At 37.1% G+C, this 17806-nt stretch overlaps 1 long non-coding RNA gene across 1 annotated transcript; it reads left to right on the top strand.

The window, feature by feature from the left end:
• The first annotated feature begins 580 nt into the window (after positions 1-580).
• Positions 581-17521, top strand: LOC141545504 (uncharacterized). The gene is made up of 4 exons (XR_012483038.1): positions 581-1130; positions 6708-6876; positions 15612-15708; positions 16441-17521. It is a non-coding gene; the product is annotated as an uncharacterized LOC141545504 (long non-coding RNA).
• Positions 17522-17806: the final 285 nt, after the last annotated feature.

Below are 17806 nucleotides of genomic sequence, written 5' to 3'. Positions count from 1 at the left end.
CCTGAAAAGTGGCTGAAGACAGGGGGGAAAATCATAAAAGGGAGATTTACACATGTTTTTCCTCTTGTAAAATCAAAACTAGCAGCCAAAGTGACAGAGAAACTCCCAGGAATTGGCTTGTGACTCTGCTTGAAGCTTCTTAATGTTTTCATATGAAAGACATTAATGGAAGTTCAGGAAATGAAATGAAAATTTAATGGAAAGTAATAGAAATACAAGAAATGGGGTAATGAGGAAGAGACTGGGGAACACTGTCTTTACACTTTGGGAGCAGGGCTTGGCCCTTGACTGGATAGCTGGGAATGCCATTGCTTACCCTGACTCTGCACAAAGCCTTATGAGCCTCACTCACAGAATGCAAGGAAAAGGATCTGCCTGTTTTATGATTTCAGGAAGGAAAATGTGCCCAGTCTCTTTCCTCTGTTTCTCTCCTCCAAAAGTTTCCCGGCCAATCAGGAGTCACATCCCCACGGGGTTTTCTTTTAGAAGCCTGCCAAGCCCATTGTAGGCTGGGGCTAAATCCATAAATAAAGCATTGAGAAGTCCAAGGAATTCCTGGATCCTTAAAGAACCTCAAAGCACCTCAAAAGACTGGCCACCCTTTCTCTGTCTCTTTCTGCCCTGAGCTCCAGCACAGCCCCTGCTAATGCATCTCTACTTTGTCCATTCCACCATAACCCTATTTTCCTTTCACTTCTCTCATTCCAGAAACACTTGCACCTTCCAAAAATGAGTGATTTAACAGGAATTGTAGTACGAAAGGGAATGTGTGTTTCTAACTCCTCAGACCTCGGTATCCATAAGGAGGAATTCTATTTTCCCTCAGACCACAGTCAGAGATTAGCAGCTGGAAATCACTTTGACAGTGCCCGTTGCTTGGATGCATACCACAGGGAATTTTAATTCCAGCCTGTGAAATTGTAATTGCTTCTCAAGACGAAGAGAGGCATCATGGGTAATGGCCACAGCCAGAGTCAATGTCAGAGTTGCCAGTTACTGCCACATCAGATGTTACTTGCTGTTTTTCAAAAATCATTCCAGCTTTCCATATGGGCGACTGAACTGGGGAGTGAAACTAAATTAATAGAAGCTGTCAGCTGTTCAGAACTGTGCAGACAGCAGTGTGCCAGGTGAGTGAACTCTCTCTTGCTTCTATCTCTTCTCTCTCTCTTTTTTTCTTGCTCTCATTCCCCTTCCCCCTTAAGATAAAGAGTTTCACAGACATGAGTTGACTTCTTCCCCCAGAATGTGAATAGCTGAACATTGTCATCATTAGGCAAGAAATGATCCGGACCACAGCATGATCAGATTAAACCTGCCAATTTCTTATTTTAAAACTGGCAGTCAAAAAAGAGTAATTAAAATAATGAAGATAGTGAGCCAGAGTGATGCTCAGAACGGACTGGAAATATATCTATCGGAGTTGTGCTGTCTCAGAAATTACTTCCCATCCATTTGAGAGAAAAAAATTTAGAGTGACTATGTCCGATTAGAAGACATTCGTAGATGCTGGATGATTATCTGGTCATAGAAGAAACTCTGATATTTGTCTTCCCGTAAAAGAAAAGAAAGAGAAGGGCTAAATAAAAATAAGAAATTACTAAATAGCTCTCAGATGTCATGGGTAATTGGTGACATTTTCTACCAAGAGTTTCTTTATCAATTTATTTTATTTTTTGGAAGGAATAGGATAAGTTGGGAAAGACAGGCCCTGTTGTGTTTGATTTGTTTTAGGGGATTACAAAGAAATTCAAACTGAAATTATCCTTGTACTGCCTGATGATTTTCAGGGTAGAACTCCCAGTTTAGAAGCTGCTGCTGCCAGTTATATTATCATAACTGCCCAAAGCAAAGAATCTTCTCTCCTCTTGTTTGACTGGCTTTATTCTTTTTTTTTTATATAATTAGGGGGGCGGGAGAAGAAAGGAGAGAGCCTGATGTGGGGAAGGAGGGAGAGAGGAAGAGGAGTTGTTTTTAGACATTTTTTTGCAGAGCCAGTTTGTCCCAGGAAAAATAACAGCGTGTTTTTATCAACACCCCACTTTTGTTTAATTTTTTATTGCTTTTATATTTAAACAACTAGACCAAAGGATTCAGAGTCGGTTTGTATTCAAACATCTTGCTGAACTGACTACACTTGTGTCCTATGATTTCTCTGGGGAATAATTTGGGATGGGTTGTTCTTGCTATAACCTCCTGTTTTCAGAGCTCATAACACTGAAGAAAATGTCCTCTGGGATGAAATTCTGCACACTCCATCTCTTTCCAAGAGTACTTTTTAAAAAATGAACAAAATCCCTCTACTAATTTTCGAATTAAACAAAAAGGAAATGCGATTTTCCTTTTCTTTTTAAAAAATTCATCACATAAAGATGATTCTGTAAAAACGAAATAGCTTGTGTGTGTCACTTCCACTGTGAGAAGTCTCACTGGCCCACTTTGGAGTAAATGATTAAAATGAGCAATGGAACTTTTGAAAAATCACTGAGGGGTTTCACAAACTATGGGAGTTTTGTTAGTTTCTTTACTGTGCAGAACCACACTGTAGGGGGGTGTGGGTGGCTTTAATAATTATTAGATTTTTCGTGTTGTACCAAATGTTTTTGTAGTTGCTGTGTTTCTCAATAAGGAAAGAACAAATGTGAATGTTTTCCCTCTTCCAAATTGGACTTCAGGAAATGAGAGACAAAAAAGCTCATAGCAATGGAAAATAAAAGGCACAAATGTTTTTTTATGCAATGTAAATGCTATGGCCACAGAGATGGAAGAGTTCTCATAGATTATCTAGTTTCTCAGAGACATTGCTGCAGTAAAAAGGGAACTAGTTTTAGAACCAAGGAAATTTCAATTTTAATCTCACCACTGACATACATTGACTGGATAAATCACTTGAGTTCTCTGCTCTAAGCATCTCTAAGATTATACATTGGCCACCCCGAAGGGGTAGAAAGATGTAAATCTTCGTTGTAGTGGGAGTTTCCTCACTTGGGAGTCCCCATATCAATAACATCGCATAATCAATCCCTATGTTTATTCCTTAATTTATTTAGGATTTAACAACCAATGAAACACAGGTAGAATAAAATCTATTTAACCACCAGGATAAATGCTCAGGTTGTAAAGGCTCTGTATTAGAGGAGTCTCCTGGGCAGGAATTCCCTACCAACCATTTGTGGTTGTTAGGGAAAATGATGGGTGAGAGGTGGGAGGAACATGTTGGTTCTGCTAAGGACTGCATCAGAAGAATTGAGAGTCCTATAGGTACAGATGAAATGAACTGGATAAAATTAGTTGCCCCTTCCCCTTAAGTATACCCTAAATAGGGGCAACTAAATGTAGTGAATAGAGCACTGCCCCTTGGGTCAGGAAGTTCTGAGTTCTAATATGACTTCAGACAGTTGTTAGCCATGAGGTCATTAGCCATAAGTTAATGGATCACTTAATCTTGATTGTTTCCTAATAAACAAACAAGCAAAGTATGCTCTGACTGCTCACTTAATGGTTGTGCTTATAAGATGAAGGATGCTAAAGACAAGATAAGAACACACTATGTCCAAACACCTGCGGGGTGGATGTGGGTCACTCTTACTTCTTTCTAGAAGTAAGTGCAGTTTCCAGTTGTTCATAGAATTTCAGTTTTCTCCTGTATAAAACATAAACTGAAGGAGATGGACAGGTTTTTGTATTTGGTTTTTTTTTTTTTTCCTAAGATGCTATGAATCTAAACTTTCTTACAAATTTTTATTTGGCTATGACTCTGGTTACCACTCCAGCCCAGGTCTGGACTTCAAATTCAATCCCAAATTTGGAGTAAAATGGGGTAATCCTGTGATGAGAATCATAATATGGCTCTAGGCTTAGACTCATCAAACCATCAAACTTCCACATAAACTCTAAATCTGGAAGTATGAGGAAGAGGTGGATAAATTTTGATGCAGGGATCAGATTTTTCTAAACTAGGGATTAAATCAGGTATCCCTATTCCTAGTCTATCCTGAATAAACTTTAGGATGATGGGGATATCTCAACCTCACTGGGCCTCATTGACTTCAATCACAAAAGAAGGGAATTGCATTAGAATAAATAACTAAAGAATTTCAGATTTGGAATATACATTAGAGGCCATCAAATTCTGGAAAAGAATCCCCATTAAAGCATATTTGATGAGTGGTCAAGTGGCTTAATTTAAAGCTTTCACCTAGAGTCAGCACATCACATCTCAAGTTGATTCATTTCATTTTGGAATAGATCTTTACTAACATCAAGCCTAAATAAGTTTTTTTCCGCCAACTTCTACCAGTGGATCCTCATTTGATTTTCTAAGGAAAACATGACAAGTCTAGTTCTTTCCTCCCATGACAGATATTCAAATACTTGAATACCTCTATGAGTCTTCTCTTCTCCAAATGAAAAATCCCTTTCCTATTTATTCAACTGACTTTTGACATGAACTTGAGAGCCTTTATCATTCCAGATGTTCTACAGGGACCTACTTTAGTTTATGAATGTCCTTCCTAATGAGATGCAATCCCTGGAATCAAACACAATAACCCTGATATGGTCTTGCCAGAACAAAATGCAGGAAAACAATCACTTGGCATTGCTAAAGTTCTGAAAATATAAAGAAAAGCAAAAAAGAAAGTCCCTGCTCTCAAGGAACTCACAGCCTAATGAAGGAGAAAATATGGAAATAACTACGTACAAAGAACTATGTATATCTCTGTGTTTATCTGTATATATGTAGATATAGATATATTTATATTTATATATCTATATTTATCTATACCTATCTATCTACTATTTATATGATAAATTGAAGATAGTTTCAGAGTGAAGACACTAAGATTAAGAAGGTAAGGGAAAGTTTCTTATGAAAAGGAAAAAGTCAGAGAAAGTGTGTGGAGCCAAGAAATGAGACTTGGACTTCATTTCAAGCCTAATCAATGACTTATAAGAATGCAGAGACAAGAGTTGGAATGTTAAGTACAGGAAATAGTTAATGGACCAAAAAGTATGTGCAGAAAAAGGAGTAGTAAGAAATAAGACTGGAAAAGTACCTTGGGCCTAGATTGTGAAAGGCTTTAATTGCAGGGGAATGAAATGATCAAATTATGCATTGGCGAAATTGTTTTGGTAACTGTGAAGGAAGAATTGCAGAGAAGAGACTGGAGGCTGAGAAACCATTTAGAAGGCTGTTACAATAGTTTATGTGAAACTTATGAAACTTTGAATTAGGAACATCACTACTGAAATTCCTTCATTCAAGGCTTAGCGTAGGTATTCCCTTTGTTTAGGAATTCTCTCTTGTTTCAAGTCCATTGATAAATATTCATGCTTCTCTTCTCTCTTTGTAAGAATTTGATTCATTTTATTTTGTTTTATGGTCATTAGATCACACACTACTAGACGGAAAGCTCCCGAGAGGTAGAGAATGTATTGTTTTTTTCTCCTTTGTTAAATCCTGTGTCTACTACAAAGTAGATGCTTAATAAATGGGATGTGAATTAATATTATCAAGAGAATAGAACTATATAAAACAACAGAAGTTGGGGTCATTGGAAGCCTAATATCACAATTATTTTTGTCAAAATTGTATTTTTACATGTAACTGATCCATGGAGGCCCAATCAATAGAATGCCTTCTGGCAACTGACATGAGAATTAGTCTACTATCTGGAGGAACAAGGTGACAGTGAATGGACCAGAGCATGAACTGGCTTTCTGTGACCATGTACTTTTTTCTTACTGAATGTTGAAGAAATACGTTGTAGAATTTGGCTTCTGAGTCAGAAGTGGGGGTGCATATATAGTCTAAAAATTCAGTCTTTTCTTCTTGCTGCCCACAAGATATAAGGATGACACTGACCTCCAGGAACGGAAAGAGAGAAGAAGAGAAAAGAGAAGAGGGTCTTTCCCCTGACCTATAGGGTCTGGTCCTAAGTCTTCAATTCAATCCAATACATATTTATTAAGCACCTACTAAGTACCAGGCACTGCTAAGTGCTAGAAATACAAAGAAAGAGGCCCAGACAATTCCTGCCCTCAGGAGTTTAGCTTCTAATGGAAAAGGCCACATGGAAATATTTACAAAGCAAACATGTGCAGGATAAATGGGAAATAAGAAAAAAGAGCAAAAGTCTTACAATTCAGAAGAGATAAAGAAGGTTTGCTGTAGAAAGTGGGATTATAGTTGGGATTTAAAGGAAGCCTTCCAGACTTAGGGGGCAGAAAAACTGGTGGGCAAGCCTGAGTTAGAGCTACCTCTTGTTTGTTTCTTCTTTCTTTGGGTCCAGAACTCCGTGAGATCTTGAAAGGTCAGTAGAACTCAGTAGAGTCCAGCAACTAAGAGCAGAAAGGAGCCAGTCCTGAAGAATGACTACTCCAATAGTGAATCTACCTAGCAATGGAGAAGTAAAAAATCAACTCATTTCCAGCAGGGTTGCACCTAGAAGTGAATTTTTTGGTGAAAATATTAGTAGCAGTTGGTTTAAATTGGAGTCCTCCTCCCTAGGGACCAAGGTGGTAAAAGAGAAAGTGTGTGCTGGTTTGAGGGAATGTTTTTGTACTTTGGTCCTTGCTGTATCTTTTCAATAAATATCCCTTTGTAAAAGCTAATTGGTGTTAATTAGTATATGGCAAGTGGGACAGTAATCACTGACAACTGATATTGGGGGTGTGAGAAACAATAAACAGTTATGTTCCCACAGAGAGGAAAAACTGGAAGTCTGGAACCAGAAGTAGTCCAGAGGAAGGAAGGAGAGGAGCTCCTGAAACCAATGGAAACGAAATAAAACTGGACAGAAGTAGTTGTAGAACTACATGAGAAGAGTTGGATGAATTGATGCAAAGTGAGCTGAGTCAAGAAAATGTACACAAGTATGTAAATGTTAAAAAAAAAAAAAAAAAAAAAAAAAAAAGGTAAATAGAATTCAAAAAAGCACCTAACTAAAACGATGGGTGATAATACGTTTTGGCCTCAGATAAAAATTGAGAAAGCATACCAACTTTCCTTCCTTTTAGAGTTGAGAGGCTATGAGTAGGTTGTCTAACATATCAGGATTGTTGGTTCATATGTTGGTTATTTTCGCTGAACTGATATTTTTCTCTACTTATCTTTGCCACAAGAGAATTTTTTTTAATGTTTGGAATAGCTACTGTGGGGCAGTATTCATCATAGTTTAAAAAAAAAAATGAGGGCTCATTTGAGGATATATAACATAATATTAATATAACATAATGTAACATAACATAGTGTAATGTAATGTAACGTAACATAATGAATTATTTTTTAATGATAGCTTTTTATTATTCAAAATCCTTGCAAAATCAAGCAAAACCTTTGATTCATATTTTTCTCCCTAGACAGCAAGTAATCTAATATAGATTAAACATGTGCAAATCTTTTAAACATATTTCCAAATTTATCATGCTGTAAGAGAAAAATTAGATCAAAAAGAAAAAATATGAGAGAAAAAACAAGCAAGCAAACAATGACAACAACAAAAAAGGTGAAAATACTATGTTGTGATCCACATTCAGTCCCCAGAATCCTCTCTGCCTGCAGATGGCTCTCTCCATCACAAGTCTATTGAACAGGCCTGAGTCATCTCATTGTTGAGAAGAGTCGTGATCCTAAGAATTGATCATCATATAATATTGTTCTTGCCATGTATGATGATCTCCTGGTTCTGCTCATTTCACTCAGCATCAGTTCACGTAGGCCTTTCTGAAATCATCCTGCTGGTCGTTTCTCATAAAACGATAATATTCCGTAACGTTCATATACCATAACTTATTCAGCCATTCTCCAGTTGATGGGCATCCACTCAGTTTCCAGTTTCTGGCCACTACAAAGAGAGCTGCCACAAACATTTTTGCCCACATAACATAAATTCTTATCAACTAGATTGGCTCATGAGTAAGAGGAGATAAAATGGATCCAAAAGGTGTAGAAGTGGGAATACATTCCAGGCATGGAAGGAGACAGGAAACATAGGATTGTATGGGAAGAACAAAAGCAAGAACAATTTGGCTGGACCTTAGGGTTGAAGAATGGGATTATTGTTTAATAGGATTAGAAAAGAATTTTGGAGGCATGGGGCATACCAAAGTTTTTTAAACTGTGGGTCCCAACCCCATACGGTGTCTCATAACTGCATGTAGGATCACAAAATTATGATTTATTAACAGTAAATGATGGATGGGTATACCTATTTTATATAACTATACCTGAGTTGCCTAAAAAGTTCTGAGATGAAAAAGGGTCACGAGTGGAAAAAGTTTAAGAAGCCTTGGTATATACCTTGGGGCTTAAAATGCTAGAAGATTTTGTAGTAACAGGGAGCCATTCCAATTTATTGAGGACAGTTAATATGGTCACAATTTGCTTTTGGAATATTTGGTAGCTGTATGGAAGTTTGAAGAAAGGAGAGTAAGACAGGGAAGCCAATTAGAAAGCTACTGTGCTAGGACAAATAAGAAGCCATCAAGCCATAAATAGGGAGATGGCTAAGTGAGTGGAGAGATGATGGAGATGAGATATTGAGAAGGGAGAATGAACAAGATCTGTAACTGATTGGGTATGTTCTATCATTACAGATGGTGATGTATCTCTAAGCACAGGAAAAGACACTAGATTTGAAAGCAGAGACTTAAGGTTCAAAATCTGATCATCACTTGCTATCTATCCCATAAAGACTTTAGTAAGTTAGATAATGTGTCTGGACCTGATTCCCCATCTGGAAAATGGTGATGGTGATAGGGTTAGATTCAAAAAAGTCTCTAAAATATCTTCCAGCTCTAGAGCTATGGTTCTATGAGTTCATTGGGGAAATTCTATAGCCATTAATGTCACTAGCTCTTAAGACACATAAATGCAGAGATTGGGCTGGAAAACACTTTCTTGAATTCTACAGTTGTGTGAACTCTTAGAATCTAATTAGGAAGTTTCATTTCTGGATTTGCTTGTTATTGTGGCTGACTTGCTAATGTGTAATGACTCTGCTAAATAACAAATTAGCTGGCATAAATGGAAACACTACCTGGGAAGGAGACTTGAGTGAGCAATGGCAGGACTATCTCCTCAGGTTGTTTCAAGGAATATATTTTTAATAAGCCAACAGTGATGAGTTCCTCTTATAAAGAATTCCATGAGATGAAAAAAACAAAACAAAACAAATATATTCATGCTCTTTTCCTTAAGTCTGAATATTTGCTCTTTGAAGAGAGAATTAGTGCATAACTTCAGAGTTCATCCCTCCATATTTTTCAACAGAGAAACTTCTCGGATTTCACCAACTAGCTCTTTACCGAGACACTACCTTCAGGCAGTTCTTAAGCCTTATGCTATTTGAGTTGATGAGAAATGAAAAATCCAAATAACCTAGCCTTTGTCTCATTTCACTGTCACGGCCCTGATTAGATTATCCAGACAGGAGGTCTATGCTTCAGTAACTAAATTGCTCATCAAAAAAACGAAGTAAAAGTAGAAACATTGGAACATAAGATCGCTTGGGTATTTCTGAGTCTTTGGTAAGATAATTTTTATCAAGGCTACCTACTATTCCTATGAAAATTAAAAAAAAAAAATAATAAGATCACCAATCACAAATCCTGGAATAAGCCTGCATGAAGGGAAGCTCAGCCAAACTGGACTGCTTTATAATGAACATATGTGTATGAAGATTGGAAGAATGGATAACTTCCAGTTAATAAAATAGGTGTTGGATAGTGGTAGAAAAAAAAGCAGATTCATGTAACGGCCATAACAATGAAATGTAATTATGGATGGCTTCAAAACAATTTTAGTCCACCAATCTAGGATATTCTTACAGAGTAGAGAAACTCTCTTGCTGAGCAAAAGTTTAGGACTAAACATGAAAGTAGGAGAAAAAGTCATAAATAATCGAAAGTTTTTTGAATAGAAGCTACAGACATTAAAGAGAATCACAGCCTGGGGCAGCGGGGGGGGGGGGGGGTGTGTGTGAGGGGGGGCAGGAGGGAAGGGAAGAGATACAGCATAAGCATTTACACAGCACTGCTATGTGCCAGACACTGTATTAAGTGCTTTATAAATATTTATAAATATGGAGGACGTCTGATCCTAATCAGATCAATAGGGATCTCATTTATAGCATCTCACTAATTTCTGTCAATTTTCCCACGTAATGGGTAACTTACTACTTCCTGAGATGGATCATTCCACTTCTACTTATGAACAACTCCAAATGTTAGGTTTTTTTCCCCCTGAACTGAGCCCAAATCTTCCCCTCTACTATTTCTCCGTTGCCCTGTGGGGAAAAGCTGAACAAGTGTATTGCTTCCACTTAGGGTTTTGCCCAAAAGGCCCTTCCCTCCAGAAGTTGAAGACAGCTATTTTGTCATCCCCTCCCCGTTTCCTCCAGTGTAAGATAAACATAGTTTCTTCGATGGTCCTTAAATATGGTTTCTGTTCTTTCACTGTTCTTGCTGTCCTCATTAGAATGCAGTTCAACGAGACATTTTTTCCTAGAAAGCGTTGGCTTGAACACAATACAGTACTGGCTCGAATACAATCTAGAGGATCCTTGTTATCGGTGTATTTAATTCCTGTGGTTAAGAGATGGTGTCTTGTTTTGTTCTGAGAGGTATTTGAATCCCGGGTTGTAGGGCACTTCCAACGAGGAAACTTCCTTTCTTACAATTTTTCCAGTTTTGCCTGCCTAAAGAAATATGGTTTGATAAGATCAGTGATTGAAAGATGTATAAGGTGAGCCTTCAGCCTCCTTAAGGTAGGGGAGAGAAATGGAAGGGGGGAGAGGAGAGGGAAATGTGTGTGTGTGTGTGTGTGTGTGTGTGTGTGTGTGTGTGTGTGTAAAGCAGAGGGATCTTGCTTTATTGGAGATTTAAGCTTGTCCTATCCCCTTTTCCCTCAGTGACTTCTGGGTCTTCCTGTTCATTGCTCTCTGTTTGTCTTTATTCCTGGCTGTGCAAAATCTCCTGCTGACTCTAAGATTGATTGTCCACATGTAGGCACCACACCATTTCCTCAGCTGATCTCAGTGCATACAGCTGCTGTCCATTCTGTTTTCAAGGTTTCATTCTTTGGCTCTACTTTGCTGGAAGTCAGACTCTAAGACCCTTCAGGCACTTAGATTTTTTTCCATATGTATTTGCTTTTGATGCTCACATGCGAACATCAGAGTATCACAGCTTTGCTATATCCATGTAGCCTTCTTTGAGCATTAAATGTTCAAAGGAACTCAGAACACAGAAAATAGTAAACTTAAAAGATTCATTCCAGTTAATTCAGTTATATAATCTCCTTTACAATTCTGATATTACAACAACAAAAAGTTAGGGAGGCTGCTGCAGATTCATCACATATGTGCTATTGGTAAGTAACTATTATCACCAGGAAAAATCTTTTTAAAAGTAATTATGAGTCCAAGTGAAATATAAGTTCATTTATACAGAAGTTCTGTAAATTAGGTTTTACCATAAAGATTTTTCCCTCCAGGCAATCCATGAAAAAAACTATCCCTTTCATCATGACAAAACCTTCTTCAAGCTTCGTTTGTAACTAATTCTCTCTCCATGACATAACATGCATTAAGATTTTCAATCCTGAGTGAAATCAATAAAAGTGGCATATGTTTGACTGAACTACATATGGAAAACTGATGTTTCAACATGCTTTCTTAGGAATAAAGCAAGTTGATAGCAAAGAACCTTTCTTATAACTTCCTCACACAGAACAAAGGTTCTTATGGCCACAAAGCATCTTTAAGTTTAAGTCAGAGAAGAGCTAGAAATACAATGCATCTTTGTGTCTTGAAGACAGAATGGGACGGTGCAGGCTTCCCCAATGCCCCAGTCTACACACCATGCACCCTTCTCCTCTCCTAGGTTAGGTGCATTGTTCCAGGCAGAAGGGAATGGGCTAGACAGTCAAGCAGAATACCATGTTCTGAGTCACTTACAGAAGGAGATGTCAACTGCCAGACCTATTCACAACACACAATACCTCAGTGTTCATAAAACTTAAAGTAATCCCAATACTCTGAGAGAAATGATTATTAATAGCGGATGATTTGGAGAGATCCAGAGTTCTCCCCTTTTTCAAAAATCCTCATTTCATAGTTTAGTTTCTAGAAGGACATTACAGATAATGAGATTAAATTAACTCTCCTCAGTCTTGGTCAGACCCTACCCAATCTTCTACTCAAATGAGTGGGAATAAATTCTCTTTTTGAATAGATTGCCCGAGGCTCAGGGTGAACTGAGTACGGGATGGTTTCTCTGTCTGAGAGTAACATCATTCTCAGCCCCTCATTGGAGTGAGCTTACTTCTCTGTAAAGTCCCACTCTCATTAATTATTACCCATCCAAGTGGATTGCCCTCTGCAGGGACAACCCTTTCTAAGGGCATATAAGCTCTGAGCTTGCTGCTATGATTGTCTTTGGCATTCAATAATAATAATATTATTAATAAAATGACTAATTACCCAGAAATTGTGTCTCTCGAACTTTTGATCACCATGTCTCTTGTCTAATCTTTCTCAGAGGAGCCAGTTCCACCCTCTCTGTTGGAATAACCTCATGCCTTTGGTGTAGCTTCAAGTGTTCAGTGGCTTTTTCTTTCTTCTGTACTTCTACTCTTTTTGATACTTCTAATTGTTAAGAAGTTTTTGTTTGTTTGCTTGATTGTTTTGGGGTTTTGTTTTTGTTTCCAGCAAACCTATGGCAATTTCCACCTACTGCTCTTTCCTGCTTCAGACATTTACTAGTTATATGACTTTGGGCAAATCAATTAACTTCTCAAAGGCTCAGTTCCCTTATCTGCAAATGGATCCCTTCTGGGTTTAAATCTACGATCCCATGACTCCAACATTTTCTTTATCAGAGATAAATGCAGCCTATAGGCCACAAGGTCCATAACACTCCTCCTTGAAGCTGGAACAAGATTAAAATATAAAAATAATAAAATGAGAAATATTTAACAAAATAAATAGGAATACAATAAAACACAGAATGCTAATACGGGGATTTAAATGCCTACAAGGCAAAGAGTATGGTTTATTGGTCCTATATTCTATTGCTTGACACTCCTGTTCTATATGAAAGTTCTTCAAAAACTTCTGGGAGTTCTCTAATGCTTAAGTTCTTTCTATACACCCCTGTCTTCAAGATCAATATGTTTTGCTTCTTTAGAGAACTTGTTTCTGACTATTGCTTTTTGCTTTTCTTCTTCCAGATTGTCCTTCTCTTCCATGTATATGCATTGCCAGCTTTGTATTCCTTTGATGGGATTTGTCATAGCAGATTCATATTTTTGTATTCTGCCAATCATTTCATCTCTATTCCTGAAACCTTTAGTTTTCACAATTCTTATTTCACTTTTAAAACATTCATTAGCAGAGTGGCCGAGTTCCACCCACTCTTCAAAATCCACAGGGTCCTTTGCCTAATCAGGTATTGAATCATTTTCCTTTGTTTTAAAATAATTATTCAAGTAAATTGTTAGCACTACTGTCTATCTACCCTTCGGAATCTAATACTTAATGTGCAACAAGAAAATTGGATTTACACACATATGTTGTATCTAGGTTATACTGTAACATATGTAAAATGTATGGGATTGCCTGTCATCTAGGGGAGGGGGTAGAGGGAGGGAGGGGAAAATCTGGAAAAATGAATACAAGGGATAATGTTATAAAAAAAAAATTACTCATGCATATATATTGTCAAAAAATTTAAAAATAAAATAAAATAAAATAATTATTCAAACTTTCTAGGAATCTTTTACTAGATCTGGAAAGCACATTCTTTCTCCTTTTAATGTCTGCCCTGCTAGTTTATCTGTTTGTGCTTAAAGTCTTTGAATTTCCTTCCTCCTGATGTCTTGGGTAATATCAGTCTTTCCCCTCTTACTTTTCATCTTCTTCCTCAATTTCTCCTCTGTCATGGCTGGATCTCAAAATGGCTCAGCTTTCTCGTACTGGGGAATTTAAGGTTAAACAGCCTACATTTGTTCTCCAAGTGAATTGGGGGGGGTGAGGGCAGTATGTGTGTGAGGTAGGACTGGCCACAGCTAGATGCTAGGCTCCTCCAGCTTAGGGTATTGCTATATCACACACACACACACACACACACACACACACACACACACACACACACACACACACACACACAATCTCTGTTCCAGTTTACCCATGCTATTATCATAATTTAGACAAATTTCTGTTGTTCAGAGTTTGGCACTGGGAGTGGGGGAGGTTGGAACAGAAAGTTGGGTTCTAATATAAGCCTGGATCTCTCTCCTGCCCTTTCCCCCCCTTTTCTTCCTTTGCATTGGCTGAATTCTGTTGAGACCTAGAATCCTACTACATGACTATTGTAGCCTGAGAAATTTTCTGCTGTTTGGATCTCTAGGACATAGGGAAGGTGAAAGTGGGAGGATGAAGGGTAGTGTGGTTGAGTTCTATTGCAAGTGTGTGGGTCAACTTCTGCCAGTATAGTAGGGGAAGGAACACTGAGGGAATACTTGTTAGATATTAGGGAATACTGACCTTCTCTGCTATTACTTCAAGTTAGTACCTTGTTTGGGTACTTGTGTCCCAGACAGTGGAGATAATTGAAATTGCATAGTTTCTGGTGTTTAATTCTTATTTCAGAGAGATTTGAGAGGCTATGAAGATGAGAGAAAATATTTGGTTCTCAAGCTTGTTGGTTACATGATTCTGAAGCCAGGACTATATAGAATACTATTTGAAGGCATTTATTATGTCCCCTCTAAATCTTTCCTTCTCCAGGTTAAACATTTCTAGTTTTCTCAAATAACCTTTACATAGCACAGTCTTGAAGCCCTTCACCATCCTGATTGCCAGCTTCTGGATATCCTTGAGCTTATCATTGTTCTTCCTAAAATGAGGGGTCTAGGATAGAACACAATACTCAAAAAATGATTTGATTAGAAGTCAGAAGCACTATGTTCTTAATATAGCCTAATAGTATCATTAACATTTTTGGCTGCTATAACACATCATGTTAAGCTTGTATCATTAATTCTTTAATAAATTTATTTATTTGGAGGCATCTCATTAATTTCTAAATTTCCTTCTTCTATGTCGCAAAACTTTATGAGAAAAATTTACAAAGTTAAAAAAAAACAGTTTGGCAAACTAATCAAGACAGTATATGCAATATTCTCTACCCATATTCCTCCACCTTTCCAATTTAAAGAAATATATTCATTCCCTCTCATCATCTTTTTCATGCAAGCTGTTATTTAGCCATCTCTGTCATTTTATAACTATGAAGTACATTTTGTGAATCCAAGTTTTAAACTTTAAACACCTCTATCTTAATGGATCTTTCCCCAACATCTTGGAGGAAGAAATTTTGGTGCTTTATTTCACTTTTCTCTTTAGTCCTTACCATCCTCAAAAGTACTTAAGCAACCCTTGAACATGTTCTAGGAATGCAGTTGTTGTGTAAACTAGATGCTTTCAGACAAAAGTATGTTTTAAAAAGTACATTCAACAGAATTTCTAGAAAATACAAATAAATTGCAATGACATTCATTTCTATTCTTAAAAGACTGAGCAGTAATAAATATATTTGTATTATAGGGTATGACATGACCTACATTATATGCCATTCTGAGTTTTCCTGTAAAACTGATGGACTCATCTATTTGTCTGATGGACTGCAACCAAAGGAAAGGAAGTTGTTCCAGTCTGCTAACAAAAAGGCAATTGTTCCTGCTCACAGTGTGTCCCATTAGTATATTAACAATTCCTTTAGCAACATGCTGACGGAGTCATCTAGGTTCTTGATTATGGTTGCAAAGAACTAGATAAAATCCTATACCAAATTTAGGGGAGATTTATTTATAAGATTATTTTTATTCATTCCCTTAACATTTCCCTGGGAAGGAGCTACAAAATGAACAAGGTCAAGAAGCAGATTGTTAACTCTTTGAGGGCAGGGATCTGATTTCTTTTTGTATCCCCAGAATATAGTGGGCCTTTATTAAATGCTTGTTGAATAAATGAAAAAATGAGGTTGATTGATTCCTTCAAAGTCAGCGTAACAGCAAATGGATAAAAAAATGCTTTTTACTGATTGATTATATATGGAGATGTCTTATTGGCAGTGTGTTGTATTGAAAAGAGGCTTGGATTTGAGTCCTAGGTTTGAAGCTCAGGTTAAGTCTTAGCTTTGCAACTTATTACCTAAGTGGCCTTTGGTAAACCATTTTAATGTCCCTGAACATCAATTTCTTTATCTTAAATTAATAATTGAATTATGTGATCTTGAAGGCTCCTGCTAGCTCCAATTCTTTTTTTTTTTTGTTTTTGCCCAAGTTGGAAGCACTCATCAACAGATCAATGATATAAGGAATGAATGGAAGAATTCGTCATCTATTAACCATGGAAATCACATTCTATTTTCTAGGATTATAGACTTGGACCTGGAAGAAATCTTAGAGATCATCTCATCTAAAGCCATAGCAAGTTTCTGAAGCAGGCATTGAACCCAGAACTTCAGCCTCTGAGTCTTTTTTTCTCCTGCATCATACTGCCTTATGTCCTTGAGATAAGACTTTGTAAAGTCGTTGTTGAAAGCTTAGGGCTATTGAAAGAATGAAAAGAAATATACTGTTACAACTTCCTTAAGGTTTGAAAAAAGTTCACACAAATGATACAGCTTGTCCAAATGATAAGGCTTAGCCACAGAATCAGTAAATTCAGGTTCAGATTTCAGCTCTGCTGCTTAATATAAGCATTTCATATTTTATCTTCCATTTAAAACTTCTCTGTGCATACCTTTTGATCCAGCAGTGTATTGGGTCTGTATCTTAAAAGAGATCATAAAAAAGGAAAAAGGACCCACATGTGTAAAAATGTTTGTGGCAGCCCTTTTTGTAGTTGCAATGAACTGGAAACTGAGCAGATGCCCATCAGTTGGAGTTGATTAAGTTATAACATATGAATGTATTGGAATATTATTGTTGTGTAAGAAAAGATCAGCAGCATGATTTCAGAGAAGCCTGGAGAGACTTAAGTGAACTGATACTAAATGAAGAGAGCAGAACTAAGAGAACATTGTATTCAGCAACAGTATTATGTGAAAATAAATTGTGATGGATTTAGCTCTTTACAACAATGAGGTGACTCAAGGCAATTGCAATAGACTTGTGATGGAAAGTACCATCTGTACCCAGAGGAAAAAAAACTATGGAAACTGGATGTGGATCAAAGCATAGTATTTTCACTTTTTTTTGTTGTTGTTGTTTGCTTTTTTTTTTCTTTTTTGTGTATTTGTGTATTTTCCCCTTTTGTTCAGATTTTTCCTGTGCAACATGACAAATATGGAAATATGTTTAGAAAAATTGCACATGTTTAATCTATATTGGATTGCTTACTGTCTTGGGGAAGAGAAGGGAGAAAAATTTGGAACACAAAGTTTTGCAAAATGAATGTTGAAAACTGTCTTTGAATGTATTTTGAAAAATAAAATACCATATGAATAAAAACCCAACCCTTTCTCTTTTTCTCATTTGCCCTCTTCCATCAAGGAACCTCCTAGGCAATCAGTTTTGCATGTGAATAAATCAAGGTGCCATGTTCCCATGGCATGATGTATTTGGAGACAAGAGACCTTTATTCAAATGCTTTTTCTGCTTAGTGCTCCTGTGTAACTGTGGACAGGTATGCAGGTCTTGGTTTCTCATCTGTAAAATGAAAAAGCTGGCCTCTAAGATCCCTTCCTGTTCTAAATCAATGAACCTATTTCTCTTCGATTTTGGAGTCAACATTGA

Source organism: Sminthopsis crassicaudata, chromosome 1, assembly GCF_048593235.1.
Source record: "Sminthopsis crassicaudata isolate SCR6 chromosome 1, ASM4859323v1, whole genome shotgun sequence".
NCBI lineage: Eukaryota > Metazoa > Chordata > Mammalia > Dasyuromorphia > Dasyuridae > Sminthopsis > Sminthopsis crassicaudata.
This window is presented reverse-complemented; position numbering and strand designations above follow the sequence as displayed.